General features: G+C 38.8%; 1 protein-coding gene and 1 pseudogene across 1 annotated transcript in view; both read left to right on the top strand.

The window, feature by feature from the left end:
- The window catches only part of ZNF608 (zinc finger protein 608), a 103,965-nt gene that overhangs the window by 52,148 nt on the left and 39,823 nt on the right, over window positions 1-11,994 (top strand).
- LOC112480705 lies at window positions 9,953-10,071 on the top strand (annotated as a pseudogene).

The following is an 11,994-nucleotide window of genomic DNA, read 5'->3' as shown; positions in this document are numbered from 1 at the left end:
TTACCGCTGTAGCCAGGTGGACCTTACTGTTTGTTTCTCCGGTGAGCTAGACGCAGTAGCTTTGCTTCTGCGTGGTCTCTGCTGAATTATTTTTGAAATAGTTCAGAAACCCAGAATAGTAAGGAAAGTTAATGAAGTAGCAAATGAAGGATGATATTCAGAGAATCACTGGGGGTTTTCAGAGGGGACAATGGAAAAACAAGTGGCAACTTATGACAGTAAGTATGGTTTTTAAAAGACGACTTAACACTTGGTGTGAGAGGATGAATGCTTGTTTACATGAGGTCCTTCACCTGATATTCTGTGTATTTTCCAAGAAAGGAAAAGTAATCTTGAGAATTAATGTGTTACAGGCAATTAATTGGAGAAGTAAATGATGCTCCTTAAACCACCAGAGATGTTCGTAAATTCTTTTGCTTCTTCTGCATCTCTAAAGTCATAGAGAGGATAGTGTTTCAATTTAAATGTGCAGTTTAGGGGGTTTAAAGCTAATTCATTACAAGGCAAATGATTCTACATAATTGACACAAGGTATTGTTATTCCTATTTCTGCACTATTTACATACCAATTGAATTACTGAGAATAGAACTTTCCTTTTCAGATTTTGATTTGAGGAGAGATTAAATATTAATCCAGGCTTAATATCGATATTTTCTGTAACTGAGCATGGAGTCGGTGCACCACTTTAAGTGAAATGAATATTGCTACTTATTGAGGTATTTCCCAGTGATTTTATACATTCAGCTTTGACTTACAAAAGAAGAGTCAGCTGCCCACTTTTGCTTGGCATTTCATTGGCTACCACAGCAATGATGATAACTGCGCAGCGTTGGGGAACTTTAAGATGGAGGATGGGTATGCGCTCCCTGTCAGCGCTGGGCCGCGTGGGGATGAGTCAGCCCTGCACGTGAGTGCGGCAGGTGAGCACAGTTGTGTTAGTGAGGAAAAGGGCCCAACCCAGATCCTCTACATGAACTCCACAGCGGTTTTGAGGGGCTGAAAGAACTAGTAGTTGGTACCACTCTGAGTATTGGTCGTGAAATTTATCATCAGCTTCTTGGGCCATCTTGCAGTGTTGGTTGCCATTGAAAGTGTGGATGGTTCCTTGGGCAGAGCAGCCCAAAGGATACACATTCCAAACTGCACAAGGTGCTGCCGATTTTCACATGCAGAAGGCAACCCGAACAGAAAATCGAATTCGTGTATTTGCTGGACCACACACTGTCTTAGTTGACTCTGATTATTCTGTGTACAGTGGCAAAAAAAAAATTTTTTAAATAAAAACAAAATTGGCTCAAGGAGATATATATCCTTGAGCCAATTTTGTTTTTATATAATAAATAGATAGATATTATAAGTAACTGTAAAACTCATCATGTAAGTACTTTCTTTTTTAAGACGACTGAAACTAATGTTACCAGCTTCACAGAAAAATCAGAAAGTAAAAAGGGAGGATGGGTATTCACATAGTGAATCCTCAAAAAAGATTTGTTGGATGAAGGAGAGAGTAAGGAAGGGGGGAGGGGAAGGATTGTTCGTGCCATTGCCTCGGGTTTTGTTTTACTCTTAGACCTACCTGTGTTATGCTTTCTGGATGCGGTAATGTGGCTGACATTTGGATGTGATGAGTGATTGTATGTTTTGCTGAAAAGCAAGAACATAGTCACTTCACCTCTTGTCAATGTGAAAAATAAGCTGCTATTAGGTAGGATTCAGCTTAATGTTTTTAGACAGAACATTTGTTCTTTTGTGTCATTTGTGTGTATATTTTGGTGGTGACATTAAGTGTTAAGTAATGAAGCAGTAAGTTTTGAACTCACGATGTAGAGGCGTTTTGTTACCCCTTTTGGTTGCTTGACGTTGTAGCTAAACTTATATGTGAATACAGAATGTAAGGCACTTTTAAAACTAACCTTTTCTTCGGACTGAGGTATAGTAAAAGATTTAAGAAGTCGTCTTATAAGATTTGTGTGTGTGGTAATGTCTTGTCTGCTAGTTTATCTTTTTCCTGTAAAGGAATTGATAAGAAAATCTTGAAAGAGTCTTAATATATTTTGACTTGGAACTGAAGATATATTTCCTGATTACCAAATGCAGATAGTCTGTCTCGTTGGTTACAAAGAATAGCTAGCTGTTGGCTCATTTAGGCACATTGATTAAAGTAGTTCATTGACTTTAAAAATATTTTTTCTAGCAGTTTTATTGAGATATAGTTTACGTAACGTATAATCCATTCATTTAAAGTGTACAATTCAGTGGTTTTTAAAACATATTCAGAGTTATGCAGCCATCACCACAATTAATTTTATAATACTTTCATTACCCCAGAAGAAACCCTGTACCCATTAGCCATCACTGCCACTTGCCCCAAACCCCCTATTTCATCGACTTTTACATCTTTGTCCTTTCTTGATTCTTCATTATTTTTATGTGTAAACATGTATGTTTTATGGATGAGAGGATCGATTTGTTGAGCGCTTACTCCGTGTCAGGCATTGTGCTGGGCTTGCTTGCCAGGTAATGATGTCCTTAATCTTCAGAACAAAATCCAATGTAAGCTATTATTATCTATATTTCAATAAAGGAGACTTAGAAAGGGATTCACCTGTGCAAGGCGGCACACCTGGTGAGTGAATTTGAACCCGCATTCTGGATTTTTGTCTACCACTGCTCAAAAGTTCTCGTATATTTCACAAAAATGCTCTTTGGAAAGAGGGAGTAAGATGTGACGTGATAACTGGAATTTTTATTTTTAAGTATGGAACGATAGAAAATTCTTTACAGTTCTAGCATCTGATTTTGGCAGGCGTAATTGAATCAGCTTCAGCTGGGTTGATGTATACACACCCTCCCTTTCAGCTCACTCTGCTGTAAGCTGCTTAAGTGCACAAATCCCATCTGTTTGGTTCACTGTTGGATTCCCAGCGCCTGGCACAGAGTAAGGGTGCCATACATATTTGTTGAATGTTGAATAAATTCGTGGAACAAAGTGATAGGGTTCTTATACCTGTTTAAGTTTAAGTAGTGTAGCTTTCTAGTCAGGAATTTATTACTTTTAAATTAAGTTTGGCCTAGACTATCTGGAAGAAATGGTCCTAAATATCTCCTTTGTCACTGGTTTTTAAAAAAACCATTACAAAATCTGATTATACTTTATTACATTTCAGCTTCCAACCTTGCTATTATTAGACCAACCTCCACAAAAAAGCAGAAACAAAATATTTTGTGTGCATTTCCCCTTTAGTTATTCATATCCTTAATGTGGTTTTTATTTGCTGATTTAAAAAAAGAATACATGGTCATTTTTAGTACATTTTTTGGGGGCAGGGGGAACCAAAAAAGTAGAAAAAAAAATTGTCTAGAGTCTCAATAATCAGACAACCACTTTAATTTGTTAGTTTACTTCTTAGTTTTTTCCATATACATTTTTTAAAATGTAGTTGCGATCACTTCTGGAGTTACACTTTTGAATATTGCTTTCTCTTTTAATCTTTACGTTAAAACAAGCATTTCTGATGTTAAAAGCACTTTCTAAAAAGCATTTTTCATTGATAATAAAGATTCCGTGGAGTGGACACATAAAATTTAATTTAAATTCCTCAAATGATGGATATTTACATTGCCTTCAACTTCTTAGATAAATATAAGCAGTACGTAGCATGTCTTTGTGCATGAATTTTTCCGTAGTGTTTTAGGAATGTGTAATTATTACGCTAAGATCTGTTTTCAAGAAACAGAATTGCTGAGTCAAAGGAAACAAACGTTTTTAACACTCTGGAGCACGTTCCGATTAGCCGCTTTCCCCAAAGGTTGTGTCAGTTTACCCTGCCCTGGTTGAGAATGCCCTTCTCTCTTACCCTTCCCAACTTGGGACTCACTGACATTTTGATGACAAAAGGGATGAGGTTGTAAGTCAAATGCACAGTTTGCGATGCTCAGAGCTGGGATTCTAACCTAGATGGAAAGGGAATGAGATTTCCCCTTGTAAAAATCAGAATGGCTAGCCAGAGAAAGCATGTGGCCGGGGCTCTGCCCTGGTGGGGACTTAGCTCTGGATGATGGAGAGGTTTAGATTTCACTTCTGCTTGTGTCTAGAATGACATTTTACAGCCCCCCCCCCTCCCCGCCCCAAGCGAAAGAAGTTAAAAAGAGACTTTTAGATGTGAGGAATTTAAACACCCAGGGGAGGAAATTTGTCAAGCATCCATTCTGAACTGGGAGGAATCTAAGTCCCTTGTGTTTCTGAAAACGCCTTTCTTTTGGGTTCTTCAGAATAAAGATGAACGGACAGGATCTTTATAGAAAACCTTTGTGCCTCATGATTTGTCGATGTATAGGATTTGTCACTTGACTTACCCAAGCAGTTTGCAGCTTCTTCCCTGGCGCACCCCAGCCCCGCCTTGACCCCCACACCCCCAATATTTATGTCATCCTATAGCCTCTTCCCTAGGCTGCTTCTGTGTATAGCTGCAGCAGGAGGAACTATCCAGGTAGTTTTTAAAAGTAATATCTACCAAAGCATTCCCATATGTACCCTTCCCCGGCCCTTCTGTTTTCAAATAAGATTGGCTAATATTTCCCTGGCAGAAGGAAAATAAGCTATAAAATGGGAGAAGGCATATCATAGGTTGCAAAAAAGCCATTCTCAGCAAAGAAAGTTGGGGAAATTAGGCTCATGGGCACAATTGCAAAGTATCTAGCAAAGTCTGATGTAACAATCAGGTAAAAAGTGATGTGTGAGGTAGGCAAGACCCTCATTGCTCATTTGATAGTTGTTTATAACTGAATAGTAAATCGAGCAATAATATACATACCACACCCATATATTTTCATTTCATAATTAAGCCTTCTAACTCAAATCTGTATCCGAGATGCTTTCATAGTATATTTCAGTTCTTGGGCGTTAGAAGTGTGACTCGTTCCTTTACATGACACACTTGGGGTATCAGAGCAATTAAACACTTTGGGAAACTTTAGATTGCTCTGCCAACACCATCTAAGTAGCATCTTTTCACTTATGTGGAAGATTCCTACAGTTAGCCCTGTCACTCTGATCGAGAAACTGAGATACAGACAATCTAAACAAAAAAGGACTGTGTGTCCTTTCTGGATTTCTAGTTTCTACCTAAAGTGATCAGCCTGTCCTAGTTTTACATCTGTGTTTGTTTTTGTATGTGTGTATGTATGAATATGAGCAATTATTTAAAAAATATGCTAAAAGGCAGATAAACATTTGCTTGTCAGTTTGAGGTTTTGACTGAAATGTGGGGAATTAATTCGGCTTATAGAGTGAAATGTTTTTTGAATTTAATATTCATCAAATATTTTTACAAAAATACCCAAAATGTCGATTTTGATTATGTATTTCATAACAAGAAGAAAAGTGGCCAACCACTTCCCGTGCATCAGAGGCAGTGCCACATGTTCTCCTGGCTCGGTGGGCAGCTTGTATCCCGCCAGCCCTTCAGGGACCCACATGTACATCTGCACAGTTTTGTATGTTGTCGTGTAGATGTCTTCTTGATGTCTGCATTGACAGACAACTTTTGAAGTAAGTCAAGTTGAAAGAGCTGACTGAGAACATTTAGCGTGTCTTATTTCGCTCGAGTAGCAGCACAGGCCAACTTGCTTAAAGAGAACTAACAAAGACTGCTTTCCACTGCTCTCCTCGGCTTCATGAGAAGACCCAGTAGCTAGCTTTTCAGAGCATGGAAAGCTAGCCAGTTCCGGACAGTACTCACAGTGAGCTGCTTCTTTCCAGCACCTTGAGCATACACATATAAAATTATTTCTTGTCCAAACAAACAAGAAATATAGGGGAGGTGGGGAACTGGAAACACAGAGAAACCGTAATCGGGATTGGGGTCACTGGCTTGGCACTCTCTGAACCTGGAACTGAGCTGGCCGTGGTGAGCGTGCGTCTGAGAGGCGCTTCGAGTTCAGTAAGTCTTTGAATACTCGAGGGCAGACAAGTTACGAGGCCATGGATTGGAAAAGTCTTCTTTGCAAAGCGCTAGAGCCATATCGAACTTGTCTCTTTCATAAGATTTCTGCTTGATAGGGTGACTGAAAGGCATTATCACATTCACAGGGAGTTCCAAAAAAAAAAAAAAAAGTTAAATTCTAGGTTGATAGTGGGACAAAATGACCCAGTGGGAGCAGGAGAACGGCGGTTCAATTTTCAAAGAAGCAGAATGCAGTGAGCTACATATTGACTGCACATTAATCTTAAGCAATTCAGAAGAAGAGCATTAACCACAAAATCCTTCGTCAGTTACTAGAGAATCTCTGAAGTGTACATCCTCTAGGACATCTCACTTTATATCTGGCTTTTGAATTAAATATCTTCTTAAAATAAACATCATCATTCATGCCAGTCCTCTTGAGCTTGCAGTTGCTTGCAGTAGCACATTTTCAAGTATGGAATTTCAACAAAGCATGACACATGTTGAGTGTGACTGTTAAGTATCTTGGGCTGTGGTTAGCATCACCATCCTCATTTTCTCAAAGCGAGGAAAATGAAGTATGGGGAATTTATGACCAGGGTGAAAATCAAGGCAGGGTCTGAAGGAGAATCAAATGTCACAGAGTTCTGGCAGCTTCAGTGATGGCTTGGGGGAGGGACCTAGTTGTCTTGCCCCCATATGCTCACCTCAAGGTTTCAGAAGAAGGTGGGCTGACCTTACTGGGCTCCTCCTCTGAGGAGTCATTCAGGCCTGGCAGCTAACCCGAATCCCCTGGGGTCTGGGTACTGGCTCGTTGATACCGTTGATAACGTTTGTTTTTTCCAGATTTGACTCTCACCCTGACCCTCCTGATGTGTAGAGTCAAGCTTTACAAAACTGCACTTTACCCAAGGGAGATGCAGATGCTCTGCCAAGGGGTGTATGCACCCTTAATTATGTACATTTACTCAGTGCACATGGTTTGCTTATTTTGGAAAGTAGAAATAGTAGTCCGGTGTTTACAGAGGACTGCTATGGAATTGTGAGGGAGCCCACATCGTGTTGTTCTTTCGCTCCATAAATTCTGGCAGCTTCAACTTGTTATGGTTCAGTATTTGGTGTCATTGCCCCGTTTATTTCACTCTGATTATTATTGAAAAGGGAGAAGGGATAGCAGGGGGTGCCCCGTCAGTTGGTAAGCATAATATCATTGATTAGAACTCAAAATGAAAACGTGAAGATCAATTGAAGGCAGCCTAGGCCTGCCTTCTACTGCACATGAACTTCTTGTTTTTTGGTTACTTGAATAGTGAAAAGTATCTCAATCAACAGTACCCGACTGAAAAAAGCTCATGAGAAGCTATGTGCCTTTGTAATCTCCCATGATAACTAAACAAAAGGAGCGTTTTATATTTCATACAAAATATTGTATTTATCAAGATCTTCCAGAAGGGTACAGTTGAGTAAATCAAGAAACACCTTATTTTTTTGTCTTTTTATTTTTCATTTATTTTTAATTACATTTATTGGGGATGACATTGGTTAATAAAATTATATAAATTTCGAGTATACAGTTCTGTAATACATCATCTGTGTATTGCATTGTGTGTTCACCACCCAAAGTCAAATCTCCTGCTGTCACCATTTATTTTACGCTCCCCCCCCCCCCCCCCCACAATTCCCTCTGGTCACCACTAAACTGTTGTCTGTGTCTGAGGTTTTATTTTGTTGTTTGTCTTGTTCATTTGTTGCTTTCAGTTTTATATCCCACATGTGAGTGAAATCATATGTTCTCAACTTTTTCTGTCTAACTTATTTCACTTAGCATGATAATCTTAAATTCCATCCATGTTGTCACAAAAGGCAGTATTTCATCTTTTCTTATGGCTGAGTAGTAGTCTATCGTATATATGTACCACATCATCTTTATGCAGTTATCTACTGAAGGACATTTCGGTTGTTTCCATGTCTTACCTACCATAAATAATGCTGCAGGGAACTTAGGGGCACATATATCTTTACGGATCAATGTTTTCAAATTTTTCGGGTAGATACACGGAAGAGGGATTGCTGGGTCATATGGTAATTCTATGCTTAACTTTTTGAGGAACCTTCGTACTCTTTTCCATAGAAGCTGCACCAATTTACATTCCCACCGGCAGTGTATGAGGGTTCCTTCTTCCCCACAACCTCTCCAAAACTTATTACTTGTCTCGTTGATAATAACCATTCTTACAGGTGTGAGGTGGTATATCATTGTGGTTTTGATTTGCATTTCCCTAATAATGAAGTTGAGCATCTTTTCCTATATCCATTGGCTGTTTGTATTTCTTCTTTGGAGAAATGTCTGTTCAGGTCCTCTGTCCATCATTTTTTTAACTGGATTGTTTTTTGTTGTTGTCGAGTCTTATGAGTTCTTTGTATATTTTGGATATTAGCCCCTTATCAGAGGTGTTGTTTGCAAATATCTTCTTCCACTCAGTTGGTTGCCTCTTTGTTTTGTCGATGGTTTCTGTGCAGAAGCATTTTTTAGTTTGATATAGGTCCATTCATTTATTTTGTTTTTACTTCCCCTGGAGGTGAAATCCATAAAATCCTCTCTAAGACCAAGGTCCGTGAGTTTAGTACCTATGTTTTCTTCTTTGCATTTTATTGTTTCAGGTCTTTTATTTAAGTTTTTGATCCATTTTGAGTTAATTTTTGTATATGGTGACAAATAACAGCCTAGTTTCATTCTGCTTGTGGCTTTTCAATTTTCCCAGCACCATTTATTGAAAAGGCTGTCTTTTCTCCATTGTATGTTTTCGGCTCCTTTGTCGAAAATTATTTGCCCACATATATGTGGTCTTATTTCTGAGTTCTCAATTCTGTTCCATTGGTTTGTGTGTACCTGTAAGATTTTTGTTAAAAATTCTCCTTTATCCTTTTGGCTGCAATGTTCTGATATTGATCCATCAAGCAGATTTTATTTTAATGCATTGTTACAGAATCCTCAAGAGTTCTTGGTGTTGCAGTTGTGACTGTTACTAGAAAAACTATTTTTGAGAAAAGACTTGTAGCTAAACCATGAGAAAAACCAAATTAAAACAAAGTGATGTGATTGCTATAACTTTGCAGTGACTGTAGTATTAGTCTTAAGAGAAAAGGGAGACTGGTTGAAAGAAAAAGAAAAACTATGTGACTCTTAAAGTTCTGCTGGGAACTCCCACTTTCCACCATACCCATTTGTTACAAAAATGTATGTATCTATAATGAGTTAATGAAGTTCTTTTAGAGTATTCCGGTTGCTTCCTCTGCTTTTGCTGAGATCCCTTGTTCACTGTGAAAGCTAATGTATTTTACAAAAGCTGAGTGATATGATGTAGGTCAGAAATGCCTTTGGACCGTGGGGAAGTTTGATAAATTACAAGGGAAAACAAGAAACTAGAAAAAAGCACGAGTCAACAGATGTCAACAGGAACAGGTGGCTGTCTCGCTTTTCTCACCATCGCGCTGTGTGTTCTTGGTTCTGGGCCTCACTTTCCTCATGTGTAAAATGCGGGCTGTGGGGTTGGTGGAGTACATAATCTCTTGAAGGTCCTTGAATTTTGAGGAGCAAGGGAGTGTGAAGATCTCGAGTGTTCTTGCCAGAATCATTTCAGACTTAAAAAGATTTTGAACAAACTGCTTAGCAAACAGCCTGGATGGCGTCACCCTCACATCACCCTCCCGGTTAGTGCCAGGTACTGTAGAACAGCTGGTAGACACGACTCGAGTCTCCAGTCTTGAACTCTCTGTTTCTTGAACTCTTTGTTTACTCAGATCACTATTGATCTGCACACTCCTAGCGGTTGTGCAGGTAAAAGCGGAGTCTGGTCCGAGTAGGCTGACATTTATTTCAATCTCTGATACACTCCAAGGAAGAAGGAGCACATCGAAGACATTATCTGGTAAGGTTCCTAGGAGGTAGAATCATAACACGTTCATTAGCAGGTTTTCAAACCCTTGGTCTGAAATGCCTGCACAAGTCTTTAGCCATTCCACCCTGAACAGGCCCGATCCCGTCCGATCTCAGAAGCTAAGCAGGGGCGGGCCTGGTTAGTACTTGGATGGGAGACCACCTAGGAGGGCCAGGTGCTGTAGGCGTAAAAAAGTAAAAAATAAAGGATTGTAAGCTCACCAAGGACTTTGCAATCTGTGAGGTCAATCAAGCGTTGCCTCGCCTAAAAGAAAATGAAATAAAATGCCTGCACAAGTCCCAGCTACTTCTAGTGCTACTGTCTCTACCTTGTATCAGGACTCATAATTTATATAATGTTATTCACCAATGTCACCCCAATAAATTTAATATAAAGAAAGACTCATTACAATTCCTTAAAATGCCCAAAAGACAGCTGTGAAATAGAGAATGTATTGGATGCATGAGAGTTCGCACACAAGTGTAGTTTAATTTGCCTTTTTAACTTTTTATTCAGGTACACAGCTATATAGTTTAAAAAGCTACAGAATGTTACAAGTTCTCATAAAAAAGTTTCTTATTCCACCTTCTCCTTAGCCCAGTTCCTACTCTCCAGAGGCAGCTAACTACTCGAAACAATTTTAGCTGGCATTTTTCCCTATGTTTTGCTGTTTTTCTCTATGTTTTGCAAACACGTGTCTACGTGGCTATTTCTTGATGTATTTTTTTTCGGTTTTAGGTATTTTATATTAACTTATTATGGAAGATGATTATTTAGCTTTCTCACTCCCCTCTCCCAATATATATCTATTTTATTGCCTCCCATTCTCCCCATGTAGTTAGGAGTTGCCTTTTGATCTGTAAAAATTACTCCAAAACAATACCTTTAAAAAAACAAAAACAGCTTACTATCTCACAGTTTCTGTGGGTCAGGAATCTGGGAGCAACTTAACGAGGTGCTTCTGGCTCAAATTGTCCCATGGCGTTGTGGTCAGTCTGTGTACTTTTTAGTTCGGTCAGGATTCAGTGTATACATTATATGACTGTGTATATTATTCACGGCACAGCCACGTACCTTTTCTTTATCACTCAACTTTCTCCCTGGAGTCAATAATCACCTTCCTTTTTGTTTGCTTAGTATTCTATGTGACCGTCACTAATTGACCATAAACTGTCATGCCAGAATTACAAATTGCTTCTCAGTTTGGTGAAATACACCAAGCAATCTATAGATTTTATTTTTTGGAATCGTCTCTCCGGAGTCTTTCGATCTGTTCTAATCCGGACTGATAGGTCAGGCATAGAAATCTTAGCTCTCTCTCATACACCATCTCAAAAATTCCATTTTCTTCTTATGTTAAATACCCTATTTCCTGGAATTTTGTACTCTTCTCCCTTGTTTCTGTCCCTTTATTTTGATAAAACAGATCTTCCAATGGTATCCTAAGAAAGGGTTCATGGGAAGTAAAAATTTGAAATCTGGAGGTCTGAACATGTTTTGCTTCTACCCTCAAACTTGATTGATCAAGCGGCTAGATACAAGAATTGGTTAAAATAATTTTCTCTCAGACTCTTGAAGACATTGCTCCATTACTCTAATCCCCACAGTGTGGTCTTTGACAAGTCTAGCGCCATCCTGATTGGAGGTCCTGTGTTTGATACCTGTTTGTTTCCCCCATCTCCTAAGCCTTCATCTTTTCTTTGTCCCCAGCGTTCAGTCATTTCTCAGTAACATCCTTTGGCATGAGTCTTTTTTAATTATTTGTGTTGAGCTTGGTCCTCTCACTAGAAAACTCAGGCTCTGTAGTGTTGGAAATTTTGTAGATGTATTTCTTTGAAGCCCCTTTTAATTTAGAAGTTGAACCTCCCAGATCAATCTTATACTCTTCTGATCTTTTCTTTCCTTTTTCAGATCTCTGGCTTATAGTTTTTATATATTTTTTTGATTCGGAAATAGTTTTCCAAGTCTATCTTTCATTTTTTTTTTTTCTCATTAAAAAACCTGTTGTCATATAGTTTTCTTTTTGTTATTGGAATCGTTTCCTTACAAACCTATTCTAGTATGAATGCAGCGTCTCCTTATTTCCCTAAGGATAGTAATTCTCATTCTT

This window comes from Pteropus alecto, unplaced genomic scaffold, assembly GCF_000325575.1.
Source record: "Pteropus alecto unplaced genomic scaffold, ASM32557v1 scaffold20, whole genome shotgun sequence".
NCBI lineage: Eukaryota > Metazoa > Chordata > Mammalia > Chiroptera > Pteropodidae > Pteropus > Pteropus alecto.
Note: the sequence above shows the minus strand (reverse complement) of the source record. Positions and strands in the feature narration are given on the sequence as shown.